Source organism: Myotis myotis, unplaced genomic scaffold, assembly GCF_014108235.1.
Source record: "Myotis myotis isolate mMyoMyo1 unplaced genomic scaffold, mMyoMyo1.p scaffold_m19_p_2, whole genome shotgun sequence".
Lineage (NCBI taxonomy): Eukaryota > Metazoa > Chordata > Mammalia > Chiroptera > Vespertilionidae > Myotis > Myotis myotis.
The window spans coordinates 67,656,775-67,669,470 of NW_023416324.1; the positions used below are offsets into that span (position 1 = coordinate 67,656,775).

The 12,696-nt window shown below is 41.7% G+C and overlaps 1 protein-coding gene across 9 annotated transcripts in view; it reads left to right on the forward strand.

Moving 5' to 3' along the window:
• LRRC8B (leucine rich repeat containing 8 VRAC subunit B) overlaps positions 1-12,696 on the forward strand; it is an 80,231-nt gene that overhangs the window by 23,761 nt on the left and 43,774 nt on the right. Inside the window, exons 3-4 of one of the 9 annotated variants that reach the window (XM_036352261.1) lie at positions 10,563-10,641; positions 10,758-10,833. The exons of the other annotated variants lie outside the window; for them this stretch is intronic. The gene's annotated coding sequence lies outside the window, so the exon portion shown is untranslated. The remainder of the gene's footprint in view (positions 1-10,562; positions 10,642-10,757; positions 10,834-12,696) is intronic. 9 annotated transcript variants of the gene reach the window in all.

A 12,696-nucleotide genomic window follows, 5' to 3' on the forward strand; every position in this document is an offset into this window, starting at 1 on the left:
TACAAAATGACCTTTTCATCCCATCTTCATCTTTCCCACTGTGTTTACACTTGAGAGCAATACTCAGTCATAACTTAGTTATGCCAAACCCCTAATAAGGGTATGGAATCTTAATTATGTTAGTAAGTCATCCTTGATTCAAAGTGAAAGAGCAGAATTCACCAGATTGATCATTGGTCTGCCAGTGAATATTAGAATATTAACTAGTACTTTATGATAGAGCCTTTTACCAGCCCAACTTAGTTCTTCTCTCCTTTCTCCATCTCTTCCATTGGCCAGTGCATGTTATATTTACCTTGTGTGGGGGCTAAATATTAATTCTTCTCCTGCCACCTTAGAAGGTTTTCTAGTTGGGTTAATAATCAAATGAGCAGAAAATTTAACTGGACAAAATTAATTTTTAATACATGTGCATGGGGAATTCACATAAGCATGAAAATTCTAAAGACAGTGAGGCAACATTGGATATATATGACATTTTTGGACAAAGGAGAAGAGGGTGGGAATGGGGTTTTAGATTTCAGAATTGAGAATGAGTGATTTACAGGTAGCTAACATACATGGTAGGCAAATTCATGCTAGGAGACACAGAAACAATGGAACACATGGGGTATTTAACTAACAAGCACCCAGAAGCCCTCTTATTTACCATACTTAATTTAAATGCGGCTAAAGCTAACATCCTAAGATCTTCCTGAAGTAGGTTTTTGTCTATCTGAATCTCTTGAGCAGGAAAGGGGAGGAGGATGTCAAAGGTTCTTTCTGAGTCTTGTCTACACTAATAAAAGAGACACATGCAAATTGACCATCCCTCTGCTATGCCTACCAGCCAATCGGAGCGATATGCAAATTAACCCAACAAAGATGACGGTTAATTTGCATACACAGGTGCAGAGCGAAGACTGAAGACAGTGTAGAAGGAAGCCAAATGCTGCAGAAGGGAGCAAAGCAGCAGAGAAGGGAACGGAGCCGAGGCAGTGGAGATGGGAGGGAGCAAAGCGGCGGAGATGGGAGGGAGTGAGGCAGCGGGGAAGGGAGCTTCGCTCCTGTCTCAGGAAGCCCTATTCTTGCAGGAATCTTCCTGCAATGGGCCTCTAGTTTCTTAATAAGTAGCTTAACGTCAATATCCTAAAAAGGCGGCTTCAGGGTGGCAAAATTTTGGCCCCCTTCACCTGTTAGTACTCCTGAACTTCCTTCATTCCTGGCCATTTTCACTGACACTCTCCTCACTGCTGATCCTCACTACTTTCTTTCTTTCTTTTTTTTTTTTTTTTTTTTTTGAGCTCACGCATACGAATGTCTAATTAACGTAGCTTCTTCCATGTCTCAACGCACCTCAGAAATCAACAGATTCAAACCGAAACGTGTGATCCTTGGCCCCATCTTATCAGTTCTCTGCGATATTCCTTATGTCAGTGAGTGGTATCCCATCCATCTCGTTGCTCAAACCAGAAACCTAAGAGTCATCCCTGGCACCTCTCTCCCCCTCATTCTCCATGTTGAATCCATTCCAAGTTCTGCCAATCCTGCCCCGTAATGTTTCTCCATCCACCAATCTCTCTCCACGTTCACCATTCTGCTTCTAGTAACACAACCATTACGCCTGACTGATGCCAAGTTTTCTGTCTATTCTATCAGCATTCACTTGGCCCTTTGCCAATTGGTTCTCCGCAAACAGCCATTTGTTTTTTTGAAAAAAAAATATATTTTATTGATTTTTTACAGAGAGGAAGGGAGAGGGATAGAGAGTTAGAAACATCGATGAGAGAGAAACATTGATCAGCTGCTTCCTGCACACTCCCCACTGAGAATGTGCCCGCCACCAAGGTACATGCCCTTGACCAGAATCAAACCCGGGACCCTTGAGTCCGCAGGCCGATTCTCTATCCACTGAGCCAAACCGGTAAGGGCCTCATTACTTTGTTATTAAATTACTACAGTTGGGTCTTACCTGGTTCCCTTGCCTTCATTCTGTCCCACTCCCTTCTGCTGCCCCAGTGAATCTCCCATGCCCTACCAGGTTAATTTTCCCAAAACATTGCTTTCATTCTGTTTTAGAATCAATAATTGTTTCCTTTCGTGAGTCAATTCAAGTCATACACTTCATTCTGAAATCTTAAGTCTGAATGTCCTCACTACCTCACTGATTTGTGAAGTCATCTTCCTCTGATTATAAAGATTCTCTCCTCAGCAGGACCTGCTGCCCCATGGCTCTTCCTCACTCAAGACCTCTCTGCTCTTGCCCATCCCCAAGTGGAGTTCTTTTTTCTGATCCAGCTCTTGCATATCCTGAAGGGCTCAAGGTGTGCATCACCCATGTTGCTGTCCATGTTCCCTGAACGACAGCTGTGGACCTTTGTGAGAGCAGCTTCGGGTGGTGGGAAGAATGCAACGTTTGGTGTCAGTTATGAGAGCAAGCTCTTGATTGCTAGACATGTGACTTAGGCAGCTTATTTTCCCCCCTCTAAGCTGGTATCCTTGTCATAAAGTCAAGTGCATGGTTTAAATGAGTTATGATGGGGGGGAGGGGGGGATGCTCCATAAACTTTAAAGCATTATGCAGCTGTATCTTATAATCTCAACTATGCCATTTAATCTTCAATTATATATTTTCCAGTTCCCTATTAATTTTGTGTATATTTTCCATCTTTTATGAGTGTTTTATGAGTGTTTAAGGGTAGATATAAGGTGAAATAAAAAAATTATCATTTATTGATTATTATTCTTTCTGTCCTATTCAGCCCATACCATAACAAATGTTCAGTAAAAGCTCTTCTGTCAGGAGAATCAAATGCACATACAAGTATCAGGCGCTATAGTGAGAGTATAGCATTTGGTACAGGGAGTGAGAGAGTAACAGGAAGAAAATGAAGTGGCCAGAAGTAGACTGATTAGGGGACTAGCCTGCCTCAATGCTGACTTCTTTAATGTGTCCAAAGACAAACTCGGGATTTAGACCTCCTAGGCACATTCTTCAACCTTTTTAGACAATGACAATAGAATTGCCTCAGTTTCTTAGGAATAACACAGTTCTTACACAGAGAAGACTCTCAAATGTTTGATGAATTCACTGTCCACATAATTTTTGTACTGCTATGTGTGCACATACACAAAATGTGTATGCACGCATGTATGTGCCAATGGATTTGTCTGTCACTGCCGATATTTATTCATAGTTTCTTTTTTCCTTTTAAATTTCATTCTCATGTGGAGCAGCAGTGTGTCTGCTTTGTCTGCAGAATAGCACTGATATTCACCTTTGCATTGTGTTTGCGGTGTTTGATGGGGATACCTAATCATTTGCTGAAGTCTCAGGTAGTTCAGGGACTACGATATTTATTAGATTGCTAAGAAATTATTAAAATATTGTATTGTATACAGTATTAAACTTACTCAAATCCTGCTTATAATTAAGAATAAAAATAAAGAATAATAATCATTAAGAGAATTTATTTTAATTTTGCACAGGTATTTTCTAGCCCCCCCCTCACAGGCAACCCACTCGGAATAAAGGATATGGTAGTGGAATGCAGGAATTTATGATTCTGCTGCTGGTGGAAATGGGGTCTTTGCTGTGTCAGGAGGAAAGCATTTTCAAGGACCCACCTGGGAAGATGAGGTGGTAAAATTTATTTGGGTGGAAACAGAAGGCTGCCCCCAGGTTCCCAATGTCTATCTTCATCCATCCCACTGTGAAAAAAGTCCAACCTTGTTTTCATTAAGCCCAGTACAAAGGCCACAGTCCAGAAATTCTGTGCCATTGGTTTAGTCCATGTCTGTCACCATCTAGCTAGCATAGTCTATCCCAGCCGTGGGCAAACTACGGCCCGTGGGCCGAATCCGGCCTGCTTGAAATGAATAAAACTAAAAAAAAAAAAAGACCGTACCCTTTTATGTAATGATGTTTACTTTGAATTTATATTAGTTCACACAAACACTCCATCCATGCTTTTGTTCCGGCCCTCCGGTCCAGTTTAAGAACCCATTGTGGCCCTTGAGTCAAAAAGTTTGCCCACCCCTGGTCTATCCCCAGCTACACTCTGGCTAGCACTGTGCACAAGCCCACGCTTGGAGTCCGTGAGGCTGCTGGACCCCAGGTGGCTGTTAGGGTGGCATGGCTTCTATGAAGAGAGAAAGTGTGAATGAATGGGGCGAGGGAGTGTTATGGGCACCAGAGATAGAGCTTTGTTAAACTTGGATTATATCACCTCAGGCTTGGAAAGGATCAGGCACCCTTTCAAAATAACTAGTCTACTTCCCAAACTTTCATGGGCTTCTGATGGGCCCAACCCCTAACCAATGTATTTCCGAGATCTTCTGGGGTTCTGTGTGCCTTATCCAATCCAATCCTTTTCCCAGGCTAGGTACCTCCCCTTCATGGTCACCATCTTAGTTCCTGTTGTACATGCCTCATCATAGAAGCACCTCTACCTGAACCATCTTGACTTCTACCTGGCAAGCTTCCAGCAGAGGAGTTTCTTTTGCTGTTTTTATTCCTCCCCTGGTAATGACCAGTAACAATCCTTCCTGCCCCCTCTAATCCTTCCTGTCCCCTTTGGGGGCGGGGGAGATTAGGTCCTGAGGGTGGAGGATGCCCTAGAGCAGGGGTCCTCAAACTACGGCCCCCGGGCCACATGCAAATACAAATATTGTATTTGTTCCCGTTTTGTTTTTTTACTTCAAAATAAGATACGTGCAGTGTGCATAGGAATTTGTTCATAGTTTTTTTTTAAACTATAGTCCGGCCCTCCAACGGTCTGAGGGACAGTGAACTGGCCCCCTGTTTAAAAAGTTTGAGGACCCCTGCCCTAGAGTGTGTGAAGCTGTAACTTCCTGGTGAAGCAAGCTTATTGTCTTATTCAGCTCCCAGCCCATTAGATTCAACAATGTCCAATTTCCTTTGCTCTCTTCCTTTATTAATATCTAGCTGCCTATGCTAACAGTTCTGCCTAGTATCCATCTTAGAAGGGAAATCTTAATTGTGACAAGTCTTGGTTGATGAACTGTCCTTGGACAATAAAAATAATCATTCGATGCTTTGTGTAACTCTTCCTATCCCTGGTCACTGAGTCTTCCTACTCCGTTAAAAAACAAATTAAACAGAAAAATTGGTTTCTGTTTTCAGGGAGTTTCCAACTTACTGTAGAATAAAGGGAATGATGGTAACCCCAGCAAAACAACTAAGGGAAATTTGCTTGTTACCTTCAAAGCAAAAGGTACATTTCTCCAAAGCAAATCACTAAAGATTCCGATTGCTTTGTTGAAGAGTAAATTTGCTCCCATGAAAATGATAGCTTACCCATGTTCTCCCTTCACCCAGGCAGCTGGGTGCGTGCTTGCATTTCATATGAACCAGCCTGGATATGAAGAGCTATTGCACAGACGATTGGGGAAATTCCCAAACAACAAAATGAAGACGTATGCTTTTGAAATTTCTCATATCACCTCTTTCATTAAATTGACGTTTTTAAGGGGAATGTATTTTTAAAGGGAATTTTAATAGTGCCTCAGCTGATTCCAAATGTGTTCTTCCATTTTACTCAGCTTTCACAGTGGGATCATATTTGGTTTCACTTCCTGGTTTGTTCTCACAAGCCTGTTGCTGGGAAATATGTAAGTAAAATATTTATGAGAGAAGAGTATTATTTTATAATGGGTGAGAGAATTTGGTTTGGTTTAGATACAGTAATTTTTATAGATATAAGATTTCTGATGCCTAAATTTATAATCAGTTGCTTAAAGAAAACGCTTTAAAACAAAAAACACCAAAACTCTTTGGCACTGAACTTAATTAAGTTACCTTGTGGTGAAGTCATCTACAGAACTGTTTGAGTAGGCACCAGTGATGAAACAGATGCACTGTTGGCCCATATTTAGAGTAATTGTAACTTGATTCTAAACAAAGGTTTCATTGCCTGGTGCGTGACAGTGCCTAATGATTTCTCCAGAGGAAGGGCCCCGTATATTCTTAAGATGATGACTTGCTAATGGTGTCACATGGCCACTAGAGTATCTGGCACCCTTTTGTGTATGTGTTTTAAAGACTGTTCTTATGTGATATGGCAGTGCATGGAATATTTGGCTATTAATTCTAAAAGTCATATTTTTACCTCAAAGCATCTAATTTTACCAAAGTCTTCAGGTACCATCCTGTGTAAACCAAACCAAAACAACCAAACATAAACATCTAATGAAATCCATTTCTCTTTCAAAAACATCACTTAAGACTTTCTGGGAAAATCTCCCTCAAAATCTGTTTCGTCCAGCTGCATTATTTTACTGGCTAGTCTAATAGTTTAACATTTTAAGGATAACTGTTTTTCTACTTGAGAATTTCTACTTTAATTGTGAATTTTATTTATGTTTTATTTTACAAGGTGATCTGATATATACCCTAATGTAGAATTAGGCTTCCTGCTATTATTCTCTAACCCTCTCCCCGTCGCTTTCAAATTAATTTCCCCAATATCCAATAATATACCCTTAATATATTTTTTTCCATGGTACCCCTGCTCAGGTACCATCAGTGATTCCCTATTGCCTATAAGATCAAACCTAAATTCTTTTCTGCTCTCATTAGAATATTCGTCTATTAATTCCAAAAGTGATATTTTTACTCCAAAACAATCATTTCTCAGATGCCTGTTATATGCTAAGGTGTGGGTTATGTATTGAAAAGTTCATAGCCTAACATTCCAAACTTTCTTTAATATTTTACCCTAATCGACTTCCTAATCTTATCTTCTTTATTTCTGTATCAGAAATACCACTCCAAATATATGTCTCATCACTAACTTCTTAAATTCATCTTGGCTTCCTCCTACTTCTTTGTTTCTCCATTCCTCTACATTAAAATATTATGTGCCTTATTAACCCTTATCCCTTCACCTCCCACCTATATAAATTCTATACATGTTTCTTGGTCCAACTCGTAAATCCTATGCTCTGTTATACCTTTGGCATATATTGCCTTAAGACACAACTGTGTAATCCACTTGTTTGATCTTTCTTATATTCGTGCTTTAAACCATCAAAGCATATGTTCCTTTTGAGGGTCCTGAGTTTGATACCTGTCCAACCCCTATAGCCGTGGTCGGCAAACTGCGGCTCGCGAGCCACATGCGGCTCTTTGGCCCCTTGAGTGTGGCTCTTCCACAAAATACCACATGCAGGCGTGCATATACAGTGCTATTGAAACTTCGTGGCCCATGCACAGAAGTCGGTATTTTGTGGAAGAGCCACACTCAAGGGGCCAGAGAGCCACATGTGGCTCGTGAGCCGTGGTTTGCCAAGCCGCAGTTTGCCAACCACTGCCCTCTAGCATCTTGGGCGATGTTTTGCATCGAGCAGAAGCTAGGCCGTGATTGTTGAATACACCTAGTGTCAGAGTGGATGCAAGATAAGACATTCCTCTTACACTTTCTCTTGGGAATTACATCTCGGGCCATGACACACATTGGTGGTACCTGGAGTCCACCTCATTTCTAACTCTGTTTAACTAACATGACTAAGTTGTTGCCTTCCTTGAATAGATGAAACTTTCCACAGTAAAAACAGATGGTGTTGTCAAATATAAATAGAAAAGTACTATTTTTTGTGACGGGTAAGGAAAAAATAGATACAGGAAAAAAAACAAACCACCATTAGCTATCTTGGCGCAATCTTTCTGCCTTTCAAGTTGAGTTGCTGAGAAATAACTGTAGATTTATTTGCTGTGCACAAAGGAGAAACTTAAGTTTGGCTAAAGATCATGCATGTTGTGTCACCGAATTTGTCGCTAAGCCAGACCAAGCCCCACCCTGATTTAGAAGTCATGTGTTAAGCCTCCAGAGGGGAATGTGGCTTCTGTCTCTTGGGAAGCCATCAAAACTCTAAAATTCCCAGGAAGAACATGGTTTCTCTTTTTTGCTACCACCAAGTGAAGCTGCAGGATCCTGCTGAGTTCTGAAGCCCAATGTGCAGAAATCCTACCTGTCACCTTCTCTCGAATGTGGGCATTCTACCTGATTCTTATCAGTTATCTGTGGGTTTTTTTAAAAGCCTGACTGTACTCTATCACTTCAGTATGCCCCGAGCTGCCTCTAGGTATTCTTAATGCTGAGCTAAATCCCCCTTCTCTGCTGATAGGGCTCAGATAGAGTCTTTACTTGCTAAAGGATTCAGGGACCTTTGCATGTCATGTAGAATTTGGTGCATTGAAGACAAGATGATGTAGCCATACTGGAAGGTGTTGTGGTGCTTGCTCCAAAAAAGGGGGTCTAATTTTTATTCTTTTGTCTGTTCATTTAATATATATTTTTAAATTTATTGTTGGCAGTATTACAGGTGTCCCTCTTTGCTCCTTAATATGTTTTTAAATTAAGTTTATTGGGTGACATTGGTTTAATAAGATTATATAGGTTTCAAGTGTACATTTCTATGATACATGATCTGTTTATTGCATTGTGGGCTTACCACCAAAAGTCAAATCATCTTCCATCACCATGTATTTGACCCCCTTTACCCTTTAGTACTGCCCACCCCCTTCCCTCTATAACCACCATACAGTTGTCTGTGTCTGAGTTTTTATTTGTTTCTCTTGTTTATTCATTTGTTGTTTTCAGTTTTATGTCGCCCATATAAGTGAAATCATATGGTTTTAACTTTTTCTGTCTGACTTATTTCACTTAGTATGATGTTCTCAAGGTCCATTCATGTTGTTGCAAATGGCAGTATTTCCTCTCTTCGTGTGGCTGAGTAGTATTCCATTGCATATATGGACAGCATATTCTTTCTTCAGTCATCTATCAAAGGATAGATGTTTCCATGTCTTGACCACCGTGAGTAATGCTGCAGTGAACATGGTGATACATACATCGTTACAATTAAGTGTTTTCAAATTTTTCAGGTAGATACCCAGAAGAGGGGTTGCTGGGTCATATGATAACTCTATTTTTAAGTTTTTGAGGACCCTCCATACTGTTTTCCATAGTGGCTGTTCCAGTTTACCTTCCCACCAGTAGTGAATGAGGATTCCTTTTTCTTGACAAACTCTCCAACACTTGTTTTTTTAATATTTAATAGCAGCTCTGCCTGCTAAGCCCTGGATATACAATGGTGAGTATGATACATGTAGAATAGACCTCATAGAGCTTATAGTTTAGTGGGAGAGAAATAAACCTTTAACCAAACAGTCATATGAAGGTGTGTGATAAGAGCTATGAAAATAAGGGACAAGGAACTAAAAGACAATATTGTGAAGGGCCTGGTTGGAGTGGTCAGGGAAGACATCTCTTAGAAAGTAACTTCTATAAGTCATTGACTTAGAATGGAAATGGCTTAAATGGCTGCCCTGTTTTGGCCTTGAAGGTGAGCTTAACCTTTTAAGTCAGGAATGGGGAAACTTTTTTTCTGCTAAGGGCCATTTGGATACTTATGACATCATTCGCGGTCCATACAAAATTATCAACTTAAAAATTAGCCTGCTATTGACACACCATTATAAAAAGAAATTAGCCTGCTATATCTGGTCCAACATTTGATTAACTCACCCTTAATGCCTTGGCAGGACCAGACCAAATGATTTCTCGGGCCTTATATGGCCCAAGGGCTGGACGTTTCCCACCCCTCTTCTAAGTGGACTGCTTGACACTGTTTCAGATTGTAACTACTTCACATAAGAATTAGCCCTTGTGTGAGACTGTTCTTATGCAGTGACATGCTATGAGTGATACAATAAGAAAGACATACTTGGCCTTTACTCCTGGTTCCTGGCATAGAGCTCCTAAAACCGTTGGAATGTGCTGATAGGAGCATCTTTTGTTACTCATAGGAGCCTCCTTCAACCATACCTGAGTTTATGCTAATCAGGTGACTCTTGGTGGGACACTAGATAGCTGCAGAATGGCGGCTGGCCTCCAGAGGAACCAATCAAGTGATTAGAGGATTAGAACTTTCAGTCTAGCCCTGACCTCTGAAAAGAGGAGAGGGGCTGGAGATTTTCAATAACCAATGGCCAGCAATTTAATCTATCATGCCTATGTAATTAAACTTCCATAAACACCCCTAAATAACAGGGTTGGGGAGCTTCTAGGTTCTTGAACAGATTGAGGTGTGGGAAGAGTGTAGTACTTAGAGAGAGCCTGGAAAGCTCCGCCCCTGCCCCTTCCCAAAATATGTTGCCCTATGCATGCATCTCTTCCATTTGACCTTTCCTGAGTTGTATGTATGCTTTACAATGAAACAGTAATGCTAGGTAGGGTGTTGTCCTGACTTCTGTAGCTGTGCTATGCTTTAGTGAATTATTGAACTTAAGGAGGGTGTTGTGGGAACCTCTGAATTTGTTGTCATCAAGTCATACAGAAGGGTAGGTAGTCTGAGTACGGGGACTTGTGACTGGTGTCTGAAGTGGGGACAGTCTTGTGGGACTGAACCCTTAAACCTGTGGAGTCGGACACTAACTCATGTCAGAATAGGGTCACACTGTATGACACCCCGTTCATGGGAGAGAAAATCATGTCAAAAAAAGAGACATTTCACTGTGTTATCCTAATTGTAAACCAGACTTTGTTCTGCTCCAGCAGAGAAGCAAATGGAAACCAGTGAGTTCGGCCAGCAGCCATTAACGAAGTTGCAAATATGCAGCACTGACTTAACACCAAGGTGAAAGTGGACTTTTTATTTGAAATAATAGATGACATTCGAACCTGTTCTTTCAAAACTGTCTTTCTCTTATAGCATTCTTACCCAATGCTTCACTCACCACCCGTTCTTTCCAGGGAAAAATAGGATCCTGAAGAGATCGCAGTGTTGGCTGACAGGAATGTTTTAAAAGATCTTCTTTGTGTTCGGCAGGTAAAACAGGCTTCGCTTCGTTGGCACTGTGAGCCCAAGGTTTCAGGTGTTTTTGTTTGCTTCTTTCTTTTTAAATACCCAGTTGATGGAATGTAAATGGTCCATTATCAGTCCATTATTGCCAGGTTGATTTGGAGAATAATTTTTTTCTTACCCTGTAGTTCTGTGTCTGGGCCAGGGAGCTCTTTGCAAAGTTTCTTTTGACTCTGCAGTAAGATTTAAATGTTAGGCGGTGTCGGTGACCTTGTAACACTTGTGTTTTGTTTCCTTGGAACCAAAGTGGGGGTAAGTAGAGCTCACTTCATGGGTTATTTTGTTTCAATTTAAGATAATGTCCCAAGGCCCTCCTCTTTTAAAATTATTTTACCAGCAAAAGACTTGGCTTTCTTTGTGAGTTCCCCTTTACATTTATGTGGCACTTTAATGATTCCAGAGTACTTCTACAGTATTTATTTTACCACTAATTATCAACTCTTGGGGCCAGGATGACTGTCCATACTGTAAAGCGGAGGACAGGAAGGCCTGGATTGGGCAAGTGATTTGTCCAAGCCCATGCAGATGGTGGTGGAGGCAGGCCTGGGACTCCTGCAGGGCACATTTCCCACACTGCCACCATGGAAAACCAGTCTCTACCTCTCACTCGTACACGGGGGTAGGGAGAAACTGAGGCTTCACTCAGTCAACAAGAAGGCCCTTAGGTGCAGGGGGGACAAAGGACATATAAATAAAGTGAAACCGGGCAGTTTGTGCTTGCCTAAAGCAGCATAGAACATTGCCAGGGAAACGCGTTAACAGGAAGAGCAGTCCCTGTATTCCCAGAATAGACTGCTGCTGACCAGGAAGTAGAAGAAAGCTTCTGTAAAAAGGCCAGTGTCAGGGAACATAGACACCGGTAATATGTAGATAGAAACAGAGCAAGAGTCTTAAAAAACCTCTTCCCTAGTGGTTGAAACTATCAGAATCCATGGCACATAGGCAGTGAGTGCTGAGGTTAGAGGTAGCCCTACAAATGTGGGAGGTTCAGTGTGTGCCCCCCATGAGTCTCATGGTGAAGCATCCTTTCTTTCTATTGCAGCTATCCTCAAGTGAGTGATGGTCGCAGTGATCATAGAATATGTTATTCAGTCTGCCCAGCCCTTTGGGGTCAAACTAGCATTCCTGGGCAGGAAATAGCAAGATCTAATAAAACAAGAGAAGCTGGATAGCACTCAAGTTCCATTGCCAGGCCTCTCCCACCCCTCCATGAGACATTATTTTATCTTTATAATAACAAAGAGCAAATGGGGAGGTGATACGTTTTACAAAGAGCTCTCTGGCTGCCATATGGAAACAGGACTAAGAAGGGCAAGAGAGGAGGGTATTTCAGTTGACCTCCTCAAAGCTGGGCCAGGCTCCACCCAAGGCAGTGGTATCAGGGATGCAGCAGAAGCAGCTAGTTTAAGAAAAGAGCAGACCTGACCGATTTGAGGGATTAGAGGAAAGAAGGCTTTTTGGTTGGGTACCTGAGCTGTTGATACTGCTGTCACTCTTCAGCATCAGTGAGCTCTCAGTCTTGATGTTGCAGGTTCGGTGTGGATGTGAGCGGAAACGGCGGATTCAATTTGGGACATGCTACATTTGAGCTGCCTCCACACACATCAGTAGATAGCCGGGAAGATGTTGGGGAGATGATTCGGAAGCTTAGGCTGAGGGAACTGGGCTCACCATATAGTTTGGGAATCATCTACACGGAGGTGGTGGGTGATCTTTAACCATGGGGGATGTCACCCCAGAAGAGCATATGCATCTACTGGCCAAGAACTGAATGTGGTGAACCCCGTTTCTCAGTGGGTGGGTTTGTATTAGGATCCTTCCATGGTTCCC